This window comes from Sinohyriopsis cumingii, chromosome 7 (assembly GCF_028554795.1).
Source record: "Sinohyriopsis cumingii isolate HCF-2022 chromosome 7, ASM2855479v2, whole genome shotgun sequence".
Lineage (NCBI taxonomy): Eukaryota > Metazoa > Mollusca > Bivalvia > Unionida > Unionidae > Sinohyriopsis > Sinohyriopsis cumingii.
Window position 1 is genome coordinate 21,155,066 of NC_142967.1, and position 13,012 is coordinate 21,168,077.

Below are 13,012 nucleotides of genomic sequence, written 5' to 3' on the forward strand. Positions count from 1 at the left end.
TCCAATGTCTCGGTCCCACTAAAGGTAAGTAATGACAATTCGGTGACCATCGAGCATGTTCTACGTAGGCCGAATCTTGCGGTTCCCAGTGGTGAAGTGACACACCGCAACTGAAGCACTTGACTTTATCTCCTTCGCCCAAGTAGAAAAATCCGGCTCTGGCTAATTCTTCGGGGGTCGGTCCTCCCAGATACTTTGGCCATTTTCCTTTGAACGATTGAAGACGATTTTCAAAGTCGCAGTATTCCGACAAACGCACAGGAAACGAATATTCGTTTTTCACAGGTTCGTTTCGATGAGGGTTGGGTGACAGGAACAGGAGTTTGCTCAGGGCTGGATGACATCCGTAGGGGGGTAGACGTGAAGGTCGACATTCCCCTTTAAACCCGGTAAAATGTCTAAGAGGACGAGCGGCATCGCTTTCGCATCCCTCAGGTTTGACACGCACAGCATCACTTTCCATGACAGGGGCAGTGAGAACAAAGTTCCCATGATGCTTTACGGCATTGCTCAGGTCACAACGTACAGCATCGGTCCCATCGCAAGGCTCACAATCGCACTCGTCTGCAAACTCCGTTATGCAATTACAATGGTAACCACATGGACAATCGCAGTTTCCTTCCGGACATTTTCCGTCGCAATGCCTGGGTCTTATCCATCCAATATTAGTCACACTAGAGGAAGATACAACTTTTTTACAATCCCCAAACTGGAACGATGCCTCTTTCAAAGTATTCATCTTGTTCGCTCGGTCTTGGTAGTCACAATGAACTATCGATCTTGCCTAGGGTTCCTTTTTTATATACAGACCAATACCGACGTGACCGTACGGTAAGGTGAAATGATTGGGAAGTCTCACTCGCTTCTGGTACACGATTTGATAGACTTTTTCCAAAGGTCGACTGACGATGTGGTGAGTGGGTAAACGTACAATCTTGTTCGGTTGGTAAGTGGTCACTTTAAAGTTTCCATCCTCTCCCGATTGCAAGGCTTCTTTCAATACCCCAAAGTTGACCACACGACTGGTACGATAATTCAGAGTCAGTCCTTTCACTTTGCACGTCGTGTGCACTTCTCCTTGTTTGTCACGGTATTCGTAGCCGTAATTTTTGGGACCGCCACTGACGAAACTTAGAATCTTGTCGTCGGGATGCTCGTCTGTCCAGGCTCCTAAACGGTCTCCTTCGATGTTAGGGTGATGTTGAATCGGGTGATGGATGTAAATGCAACTGTCCGTGTCAAAGTACAGGACGCGTTCTTCTAACAGTTCTAAAGCTTCGTACAATTTTAAGCGAGCATGGGCTGTCACGTAAGCCGCAATGATGACATTTCCAAAAGGGTCGTCTTGTACAAAGTCCAGATCTTCTTCGTAATTGACCAAGATCAAATTCTCTCGAACGACGTCCACGTGTTTCATGTATTTGGTTTTGTCGTGAATCATCTGGAAGTAGCGGGAAGGTTCTGTCAAATATTCCGTCTTGGGTAAACACGGTCGTTGTGCCATTTTACCCCACAAGCAATTTAACATCACTTTGGCAAACGATCGCCTGCCTTCGTTTTTCTCGATGTGGTCTAAAGTGATGCCTTCTTGTTCGTAGTATTTCTCTTTGAATTTTATTTGGTCTTCGGGAGTGTGACACCAGGAAGGATAGCCGCTGGCTTCTTGCTTCAGTTTCAAAAAGGCATCCACGTAGTCTGCGAAAATGCCTTTCTGACTGGGATCACCCTTGCGGTACTGTTGTGTCTTGGGAAAGTGGCAAATCTCGTATACTTCTAACAGTTCGTATCCCATGTCCAGAGCTTTGAACAATTCTACGCTGACCCAGGTTCCCGTCAAGGCCCGTTCTTCCTGGCTGTGATGACAAGGCTGGTCTTGGTTGCACGTTTCGGCACAAGTACGGCACAAGGGAAACATCAGTTTGCCTTGACAATGGTGAGGTAAGACGGGATGGTAGAGGTTCGTGGGAGGCAAAACTTTACACTTGATCAAGCCTTCGTATTGTCGAATGTTTTTCAGGTCGATGTGTTCCGTTAACAATTGCGGGTGCCCTACAGGAAAGCGACAATATTTGCACACGTAGGGATACAACGAACACACGTCCAAGTATTTGATTTCTTCTCCTTTCTCTTCGTCGGCTTGGTACAGCAAACAGGTGGCATTGGTCCTTCCTCCGTACAAACTATCCCTCGGGTTCAGCGGGTCCATGAACTGGTAACTTTCCACGAGGCGTTTAAACTCGGGATCGGTTTTCATACGGTGATCGTACTCGTGTTCCCACATTTCCACCACTTGGTATCCTTGCTGTTCTAACTTTAGGCGCCGCTGACAAGTGTCCTGGTACAAGTCTTCCATGGTTCGTTGCAAAAACTGATTTTTAGTGCCACGGTCAGGGTAACAGACGGGACATCCGTGAAATAAGCAACCGTTAAACTCGTACACGATCTTGGGGTTTTCTAAGTCCCAACCATCGACCGAATACGTTCCGATGGTCTTTTCGCCCCCTCCGTTGCGGGCATGTTGAATCCACTTGTCTTCCTTGTCGCACAAGTAATGTAACCAACGTAGGGCTTTGACCGAGTATTGACGTTTGACAAAGTGGGTCGTTTGAGGACTGATGACAGCCACGGTCTTTTCAGGCATGAATCGTTGCCGATACACTAAGGAACACGCTTTGGCAATGGTGCAAGCTTCTTTCAAAGGATCGACCCCTCCGTGTTCCATGAACAGTTCTCGAAATTTTCCACAGCAACGCCGTAAAATGTCCACGTCGGAACGACAATACTTTAGCATTTCTTCCTGAAAGTCGAAGGGGTCCGAGGCGTGAATCTGGTACCAAGCGTAGAAAGCTTCTCGTTGTTCGGTACGCATGTTGTCGGGGTCGTAATAGTGAGCCTCAGGTAAATGGGGTAGAACGGCGTGTTGATTGGCTTCCGTATTGAAAAAGTGTGGAAAGTACCCTTTAGCCATTTCTGTCATTCCAAACGTTTTAGGCATTCGACTCAAAGGCATGGCCAAATAGCTCATCGAATCTTTAAACTGTACTTGTCCCACTTGCATGAAAATGATTTTGGCTCCGTTCAAAGTCACTTTAGGACGCTCGGTGCCTTGTTCCGTATAGTATCTGAGAAGAAACTGTCCATCGTATCCGGAGAAATTGTGAGCCATCACCGTGGCATGACGATGACAATCTCCGTAACGTTCGATGTCCTCTTGGCTCCACGTCTTGTCGACGGGGTCTAAGACCCATTGGGCAAAATCGGCTAACGTGTTCGGTCCCCGAAAGATTTTTTCACGTCCTCCAGGAATCTTGCTGCAGTGAGGGCAATGACTGAAGATAGGTTCTTGAATGCACTTCTCGCACGCTCGATGAGCCACGCAGAAATTAGGAATGTGAATGCCAGTCTCTTGCATGCATTCGAAATCGAAAAAGATGAAATTGCTTTTCTTCTTGTGACCGTCCTCTTTCTCTGGTGGGGGTTGGTATTTCTGCACGTAACATTCGTGTTCCAAGTCCACGATGTGGTGACAAATGTGACATTTTTTCTTTCCTGAACATACGTGTGCCTTGGTATTATTGGTACGTATACCTTGTCCACACGTAGGGCACAATCTCAGGAGTTGACAAGCGCATTTCTTCTGTGAACCTTGCGTCTTCAAATGTTGTTGGTAACAGGTAGGGCTGACAAACGTGCGCAGACAAGTGGAACAAGGCACTGGTTCTTCGCTCAGACAGGGTGGAGAGGCCAAACATCCTGAGCATTTCCATCCACAATGTTTGTGTTGCTCTCGATTATTATAACCATAGTCACATTTCTCACAATAATAAACATATCCCAGGAATCCAGTGATACTGGTAATGGTATCGAAATGTTCATCGTGATGATAAAGGTGAATGTATTTTCCGTCCTTAAAATCTTGGCCTCGAAACAATAGAGGCCCGCGCACTTCTTGAGGGTGCACTTTCAAGGTGTATCGTGGAGCTAGGGCATCTTGCAATTTTTGCATCTCAGGAATGCCACAGGGTGTGTCTTTGGACAGTCCGGCTTGTTGTAACAGGAGTTCTGCTTCGTTTCGTTGTTTGGCTCGGTCGGAACGTTGAATAGTGTCCCAGGTTCTTTTCCATTCTACCGTGTCGTTCTTGTTGGCATAGGTTCGTCCCACCACGATGGCACGGGCTAAACACATCTGGTCATGAGGGTTGTTAATTCGGACGAGACTCGTTTTGGTGTTGCGAAGGTCGTCCACCAATAACATCTTTTTGCGTCCTGTCCCTTGAGGAGGAGAGACGTGGGTCATGTCCAGTGTGGCTTTACCATCGGTGATGTCAAACTGATCATTAGATTGTTGTACGTGTTGAATCTTGTCCATGACTTTGGAAGCAGTTAATTCTGCAGGGGTGCTAAACTCGATCCAAACAGGGGATTTCAAACCGTCGTGTTGTATGGAAAGTTTCAAGCGATCGTCTTCTTTGGGTTGACATTGTCGCTTGAGTGCAGTGAGCAAAGAATCCCACACCTCAGTGATGAACACTTCTGCTTTCTCTAACGGCACTTCAGCCTTGAAATCTTTAAACTTCACCGTGTATTTGTAAGCCGTGGTTCTAAATTTTCTAGAGGAGCGCTTTTCCGTCTCTCGAATGGAATAGTACTTTTCAGGGTTGACTAAGGGTGGTGAACTTGGTTTAGAGGTTTCAAATTCTGGTTCACTCATGTCCTCTTCAAAATCACTGGCATGAATTTGTGCCAAGATTTCAGCCCTGGTACGAGGCGATAGATCACGTTTCTGCCTCTTACTTTCTTCTTCTTTCTTTTCGAATGAATGGGATCGTTTCATCTTGAGTGAAAAACGTCAAATGACTCAAGTGTAAACACCATAAACTACTTTATAGTCATAACAGACCAGCGTATATAAAAGGGTGTGTGTCTTGTCCTTTCACTATTCATTTCACTCTCAAGCCGAGCACAACGATGGAAGAGACTAACCAGATGGAACGTTTCGTCAGAGCTTTGCGAGGGGTCATTAGAAAATTCTCTTCAGACCAGCCTACGGACTACTCTCCTTCCTTTAGAGATAAAAGTCAAGATACTTGCTATATCTGTCAGAAGAAAGGGCATTGGTCTTCAGAGTGTCCAGACCGTCAAAAAAGAAAAAAAAACAGGGGATAAAAAAGACAAAAGTCAAGATACCTGTTATTATTGTAAAGAAAAAGGACATTGGTCTCCAGATTGCCCAAAAAAGAAACAAGAGGAGTCAGAAGAAAAGAGGAATTCTTCAGAAGAAGAGAGGGATTCTTCAGAGGAAGAGAGGGATTCTTCTGAGGAAGAAAGAAGACAGGTGAAGAAAAAGAAACAGGAGAAAAAAAGAAGAAGGGAAGAAAGCGAGGAGTAAGAAGAAGAGGAAAAGAGTGTGACGGTGAAGAAATTAAAAAAACCGAGAGACTAAACAAGGAGAAAAGAAGAAATAAATGAACTTTTGATTAAAGTGTTGTGATGTGAATTGTGAATTGGATTGTAAAAAATGGAGAAAAGAATAAATGAATGATATAAGGTAAGAGTCTTTGAGTTTTGATTTTAAAATAAGAAGCTACACTCACGCACTCATACACAGACACGTACTATAAGGGTAAAATGGGTGAGTTATTTTTTTTTTTGAGTTATTGGCAAATTGAAATTGTATTTCTTTTCGAGAAATGTGGGTGGCCCTGAAAAGGGCCTTTTTTCTTTATGGTGCAGGGGTGAGTTTAAGCAATCAATTTTAACTGCCTTAAGCCTTTGCCACGGCCAAGGCCTACTTCTGGACTGCGTAATGATGATAATGATTGGGTTGAAATCACTAAGGGTGGTACGGTAGGCTTAGTCACAGGGTTGACATGTTTGGCTCGGGAAGGTCGTATTCTCTTCGGTCGTGATAAAGAAGTCTGATACATTTGTTTCAGACTTCTTAACTCCGCTAAAATGTCCAACAGTACCGTAGCCGTTTGATTTTCACCCTCTTGTTTCTTTGCTGCTACTTCTTCTTGCTGTTGTTTTTTTCTTACCTCTTCTTCTTGTTGCTGTTGCTGTAGGAGAAAAGCCTGTTCCGCTTCCTTTTGTCGTTGTATAAATTTCTCCAATTCTTCTTTCTGTCTCTGTCTAAAATTCTCCACTTGCGGTAATGAAGAAGGTAACGAAGGTTCCGGAACAAATTCTTGCGAGGAGAGAAAATCCACAAAATCCCAATTCACCTCTTCTGAAAGTAAGTCCGGGTTCCCTTGGGCGGTCTCCCCTGCTGGTGCACCCCACTGGATCGTTTTCTGAGTTTCCGTCATGTTGAATCACTGTCGCATAGATTGACTGCACACAAGCGCTAGCGAATCTATATTGACTACGTGACGTCACAGACTGCTCTCTTCGGATTGGATGTGGGCTGACTGAATTCTGTAACGCGTGTTCGGATTGGTGAATGAACTCAATCCGTTTCAATCCTTTCTGTCCCTATAAATAAGCGCAGTTCACTGCATTAATTCACCTATTCTCGGAGCCTCAACATGTGGACCGACGTTGAATCTTCAACCCTTGTGTCAACAATGATGTTCAGGACGGACATGCTCATGTATGTCCGATCCAAGTGGACCGTTGTCCACAGGACCAACAGCAGCCTGTGGATAAGAAGAGTCTATATAGAGAGACAAGGTTGCCTCAAGAGGACTCTGATGTATGGCCCTGCTGTAAGACGAAGTTTGAGGAAAAGAAGATGTCGCAAATGCCCTTTATGCTAAGGGCATATTAACATAAACCAAAGGCCCTTTTCAGGGCCAGCCATATTTCTCGAAAAGAGATAGCCTTTCCATTGCCTACCCCTTTTTTTAAAAATTTTTTTTTAAAATTTAAAGAAAAAATCTCATGTTAAATTCCCCTTGTCCGTAGAGTGACCCACGATTTTTCGCCATGTTAAATTTCCATTGTCCGTAGAGTGACCCAGGGGTCCCTGTAATGCTAATTCCCATTGTCCGTAGGGTGACCCCTTTCACTACTAACAGCAGATTTACAAATGAAAGGGAGTACGTGATGGAAAACATCTACGCTGGGACACAAATGATAGCTGACCAGATTTTAAATAACGTGTCTGACGGATACAGAGAGAAATATGAACTTTGTCCTATTTGATTGTTGTTACATGTTCGGTTTTAGCTTTTTCTTATAAATGAACATTTAATGTAAATACGTTTTATATGAAGTGATTTTTAGAAAGCAGTGAATTTTACTTTTAAAAAGTAGTTTACTAGAACCAAGAACTAAATAACTCGTAAATATGTTTGTTTCATGTCCAAATATTTATGTTTTAAATGGATAGTGCCTAGACCAAAGTACTGGCCAGAGAACCCATGTATATACTTGAATAAATGTTTGTAACCATACAATAGACTTTTCGTTTTCGAGTATCTATTCTATATGTGAGTCTTTCTTTACGACATTTCTGTCATCGTTTCTGTGTTTCCATCTTCTTTGCTTGAATGTGTATTTGTTTGTTTCTTTATATCTATGTTTGTCCCTTTTAACCTTCCTCCCTATAAATGGATTTCACCCTATAAATAGTTTTGACCCTATAAACATGTTCAATTCCCCATGTGCCATTCCCATGTTAAATTCCCATTGTCCCTATATATGCCCACCCATGTGAAATTCCCAAAGAACCCATAGTGCCGGGACACCTTTCTGACGGGGACTTCCATTGATCCTATACAACCCCAAGGTTTTGCTCCATGTCAAATTTTCCATAGACCCTAAACAGTTCCATGACCTTTTTGACTGGTATTTCCATAGAACTTTAAGGCATCCCTATAACTACTGATATACCTGATAACATTGTAAAGGTAATGGACACGGGTTGTCCCTCTTCAAAGTGTCCAAGATAAATGAAAACCTGAATTAGGGTTAATGAAGAAGAAGAAGAAGAAGAGGGTGAAGAAGAGGAGGGGGAGGAAGAAGAAGAAGGAGTAGGAGGGGTAGAAGTAGCAGAAGATATAGGAGAATAACCCATTATAGTAAATGAATTATAAAAGTAAGACAGCTGGAAGAAAGACAGAAGAGAAAAACACAACCGGAAATAAATTGAAAAAGAGAGTGGACGTTGTGATGTGTTTTAAATTCCTTGCAATTTTATTCAAGAGAATATCTCAAGAAAAATAAATGTATCTTTGTCTTGATTTCGTTCTTTTTAGTAACTGATTAAATAACACACACACACACACACATGCACACGTACACAAAGATTTTAATGGAGCAATATGGGAATTTTTTTAAAATTATTATTTGGCAATCATTAAATATTATCTTTCTTCCAAGCTGTGTGGATGGCCCTGTAAAGGGCCGCTTTTATTTATAATAAAATAAAACTTTTTTTTGCAATATCAATTGCAACTTTCTTTCCCATTCGACAGAGAAATCTAGCTGTTTTGCTAGCCTTAATTTTCTTATCTCAATCCAGTCATCTCAGACCAGTCGTCTTATTTAAGGTGTTCACGCGCTCAGAACTACTTTTTGAAAAAGAAAACCTTGTTGTTTTCTGCTATGCCTGACCACAGGAGTCAGACGTTTTATCAATAAAGTACATGTAATCACCTTATCGGTACTATTTAATTTCATGTTGTTAGAGATTTCGTTGTATTTAATTGATAAAACGTCAGACTCCTCTGGCCTGACGTAGTTGGTTTAAAAAAACAAACAACAATAACAACAACGAATATATAACAAACAAAAAAACATTGTAACCTAAGGTCAATCCATCTTTGAGAACACACTATGCAAAACATTTCTCGAGAGACACACACACGCACACGATGTCGAACTATTTGGTATTGTGCTAGTTAGCTTCGCACAGCATGGTCAGTTTTATCCTATATGCAGGCGTAACTAAGTACACTTTTAGGTCAGCGTTATTAAATGTAGCTAAAGCAACCTAACTTGTTTAAATACTTCAAGTGAAACAAATTATATACTGCTAGCTACATTTAATGAACTGAACTAAAAATTGACTGTGCTGCAGATAGGATAAACTTCTCAATGCTGTGTTGAATGAACCATGACAGACAATACTAATCAAAGCGCATAGGCTTCATAGCCTCGTGGAGAGACAAAAAAATATAACCCTTTCCCTGGAATTTCCTTGTCTTGGTCCAAAATCCCAACAAAGATTCTATTAATCAAGGGACACTCTGACCATAGATACTACAGGCTATAAAAATCCCAACTCTCTCAACAACTACAGAAAACTTAGTAACAGCCATACAAATGTGTTATGTCATGCATGCTTTCTTTTAATTTTGTTAATCATCTCCATTTAGTCCCAGCTGAATCCAAAATATATCTATAATCATTAATGACAAATAATGCACTTACCAGCCAGAAGAAATAATTTATCCGTCCACACATTAATCAATACGCAAATTTCATCGTAGCACTTGCCATATTTCCAAGACAGAAAAATAAATTTTCAATGATCTCCGAGATAGCTCAGCACATGGTTTTCCGTTAGGGTCCGTATATGGTGGGTCTTTCATATGGGTGGTGATTTTACAAGCAATATTAATTACGAGACAAGTATGTCACAAACAGTTTCACATCCTCCAAAGAAAAGGCGAGTTATATACGATAGTGACACAGATCTCTAATTACCCATAAATAATCTAATGAAACATGTTACTCGTCGTTACAGCTTGTATAAAGTATAACTACAGTAGATATGTGTACCCATTATCGTTTCATTATTTACAATATAACTTTTCGAAATTGGAACTGATGAAAATGAAACATTTTCTTACAAGAAATATTAGTTATTTATTGTTAATTTCATAAAACAATCATATATTAAATGCGATAAAACCTCATTACTATGAGACATTTTATGTTGTTATTTTTCTTTGCTTACGCGTATAAACTGTGTACTTCGGATGCAACGGTCAAACCACAGCCCTCATTAACACATTTGTATTAATGAGCCGCATGTAAACATTTGGACTCGAACTAGTTTACGCTAGTGAAGAGTTTTTTTAACTTTAAATGAACATACTGGGTGAGAAAAATAATCTACGTTGGGTTTTGGATCGAGACAAGGAAATCCCAGTCGCGGGGTCACATTATATGTCTCCCCTCGAGGCAAGCCGCGTGGAGAGACAGATAATGTAACCCCTTGGCTGGGATTTCCTTGTCTAGGTCCAAATCTCAGCATAGATTATATATATATCTTCAACCTCTTCTTGTTATTATTATTGTTATTGTTGTTGTTGCTGCTGGTTCTGCAGTAGTAGCATAATTATTAGTAGCAGTAGTGACTGCTGGTAATACTGGTGTCTTACCTGATGGTGAACGTCGATGCAGTTATAAAAGGTTTAGAAGTTACTGATCGTGAAGGTTACTTTCTCTTCTGTTTAGCTAGGAAAGTTTCAAACATTCCTCTCCGATGTTTTAACTCCGCCACAATGTCTCGTAATAGACTCATTGTTTTGTTTTCATCACTTCCTTCTCCTCGCTGCTGAGAGTCTTCCTCTTCTCTACTTGTTAAGTTCTGTATTCCCCTTACTGTTGTTGTTCAACAATTCCTTCTTCGTATTCTTTCCGACGTTGTAGAAAAACCACTCCAACTCCTCTTTCTGTTTTCCTCTGAACTCATTATAGACTGGTAATGATGAAGACGTATATCAAAGTAGTAATGATGATATAGATGAAAGTGGTATTGACGGCGAATATTTTTGCGAAGAAGAGAAAAAAGAAATCGAACAAAACCAAATTTAATATATTTTCTTCGGGTAGAATAATTACGACAACAATATATGAAGTCGTCGTACTATCATTCCAGGTATACAAAGCTTCCACTGCAGATGCAACCCCATGCATTGACTTCATTTCATCCATAGCTATTTTACTTGAACTCATCAGAAATGGTGCATCTTGGGAACGCTGGTGAGTGTGTATATATTGAAAGTGACATCACGCGTCCGTTCTCTTCTTTCTGGGAGATAGACCCACGCTCTGACTGAACAATGTTCCACGCGTTTACATTGGTGGAACTTTCCAGCCAGATTTATTCGGGTCCAAGACTATGTAATAATTTCTTAAGACAACCCGGCAAGATGTTGGTACAAATGGAGTCATCAACCTTCATTTAAAGCATGCTGTTTACTTCTTCTTGTTCTTGTTCTTCCTCTTTCTTGTTCTTCTTCTTCCCGACGAGATGTTGGTAAAAAAGAGTGATGTTATTAGCATCATTCATATACACTCCTCATCTGATATAATAATTTCAATAATTTCAATAATATCCGAAATTTTTATTGACAGTTTCTTTTTCTAATATGTCAGATGATTATCTCAGAACACCATACTTTAGTTGGTCATAATTGTGTTTGGGAATATTTACTTGGCCATAATTAAAATATTTTATTAGTAAATTTAGTAATAAATTTGATTGATCATTTTCACATGTCAGTCAGGCAACAAGAATTGTTACGTATTAGAACACATTTTTTGACGGTTTGAAGCACGCATTGTGTAGCCTGCACCCACAAACCCTCTGGATTAAGCGCGCGTCTACACCCCCACCCCCAAGTAGTGGATATAGGTGGCAGGGTCCAGTTTCGTAAATTGGCCCCTGGCAAATTTCTTAACTTAAGGCTATGGTGTGACTTTTTCAGCTATTATTGTTTACTATTTATAGCTATGGATATATTTGTGAACTAGGTGTTTGGGGCTTGTGTTGTTCTTGAAAATGATATCAGGCATGTACTCATTCCATAGTTGCTCTGCAGTATGTTGATAGTGAAATATCAATAGTCGGTTAGGAAGAAGAACTAGCCTCCTATAGCAGCAGACACGTGGGTTCAAGGCAACTAGAGTATCTCAAAATCGGCTTGGATGACAACTATTCTGAATTGCATCAAACTATTTAGTAGACAATGTTTTTCAAAATTTTCATCCACTGAAAGGGCTTGCGTTTGCACTGTGAGCACCAGATGCTGTCAAAAATGGCATTTGGATGTGAAAAATGCATGTATAAAATAGGGGTTGGGGTGCATAAACTTCTTCTGCTATGAACTGCCATTGACTTCTCTGGTCAAGTAAATAATATTCTTATGCTTTGTTTTAAAATAGGTATCTAAAAATATGGACCTTTTTGACTTCACTTGTGTATTTAATTTTTTATGATTTTTTTTATACCTGTCGCTGATTGCGGCATTAAATTAGTACATAAAACTGTCCCCGCCCTATATAGTAGCAAACACTTTTGCATGGTGACCCAGTAATTAATTCTTCTTCAAATACACAGTCATTTGAGATTCCTCAGACAGAAATCAAGGTACATCGAAGTTATATAGAATGTTACATACCTTCAACAGACGGACAGAAATCAAAGTGTACTGAAGTTATATAGAATGTTACATACATACACCAGACCGTCAGAAATCAAGGTGTACTGAAGTTATATAAAATGTTACATACACACACCAGACGAACAGAAATCAAAGTATACTGAAGTTGTATAGAAAGTTACATATATACACCAGACGGACAGAAATCAAGGTATATCGAAGTTATATAGATTGTTGCATATATAAACCAGTCAAAACGGAAGGTACTATAGCTGGATCCAACAGGAAACTGTGTGAAAATATGAGATGAAATTATATGGACAAAGAATATTTTCATACAAATCAGAAAATATTTTTATTCGTTCCATTGTGAAATTCGATCCCAGGTCCATGCGGTTCGGGTCTCATTGCCTTAACGCGTTGTTTTGTGTAACTAGAGTACAAGAGAAAACGTTTTCAAAAATATAACATACTATTTTTCTGTTCATTATAAAAAAAAAATTTCCATATTTCTAACTACAAGTTCAAGATTTGTGAAATATACAAAATCTTTCAAAATGGCTCGTTTCGCGGTTTGCATTAAAAAGAACTTATAGCGACTTTGAAGCACACTAATAACACGTGTATAATATTTCTCATTCAAATTAGCAGGAATCGTCTGGGTCCACTGC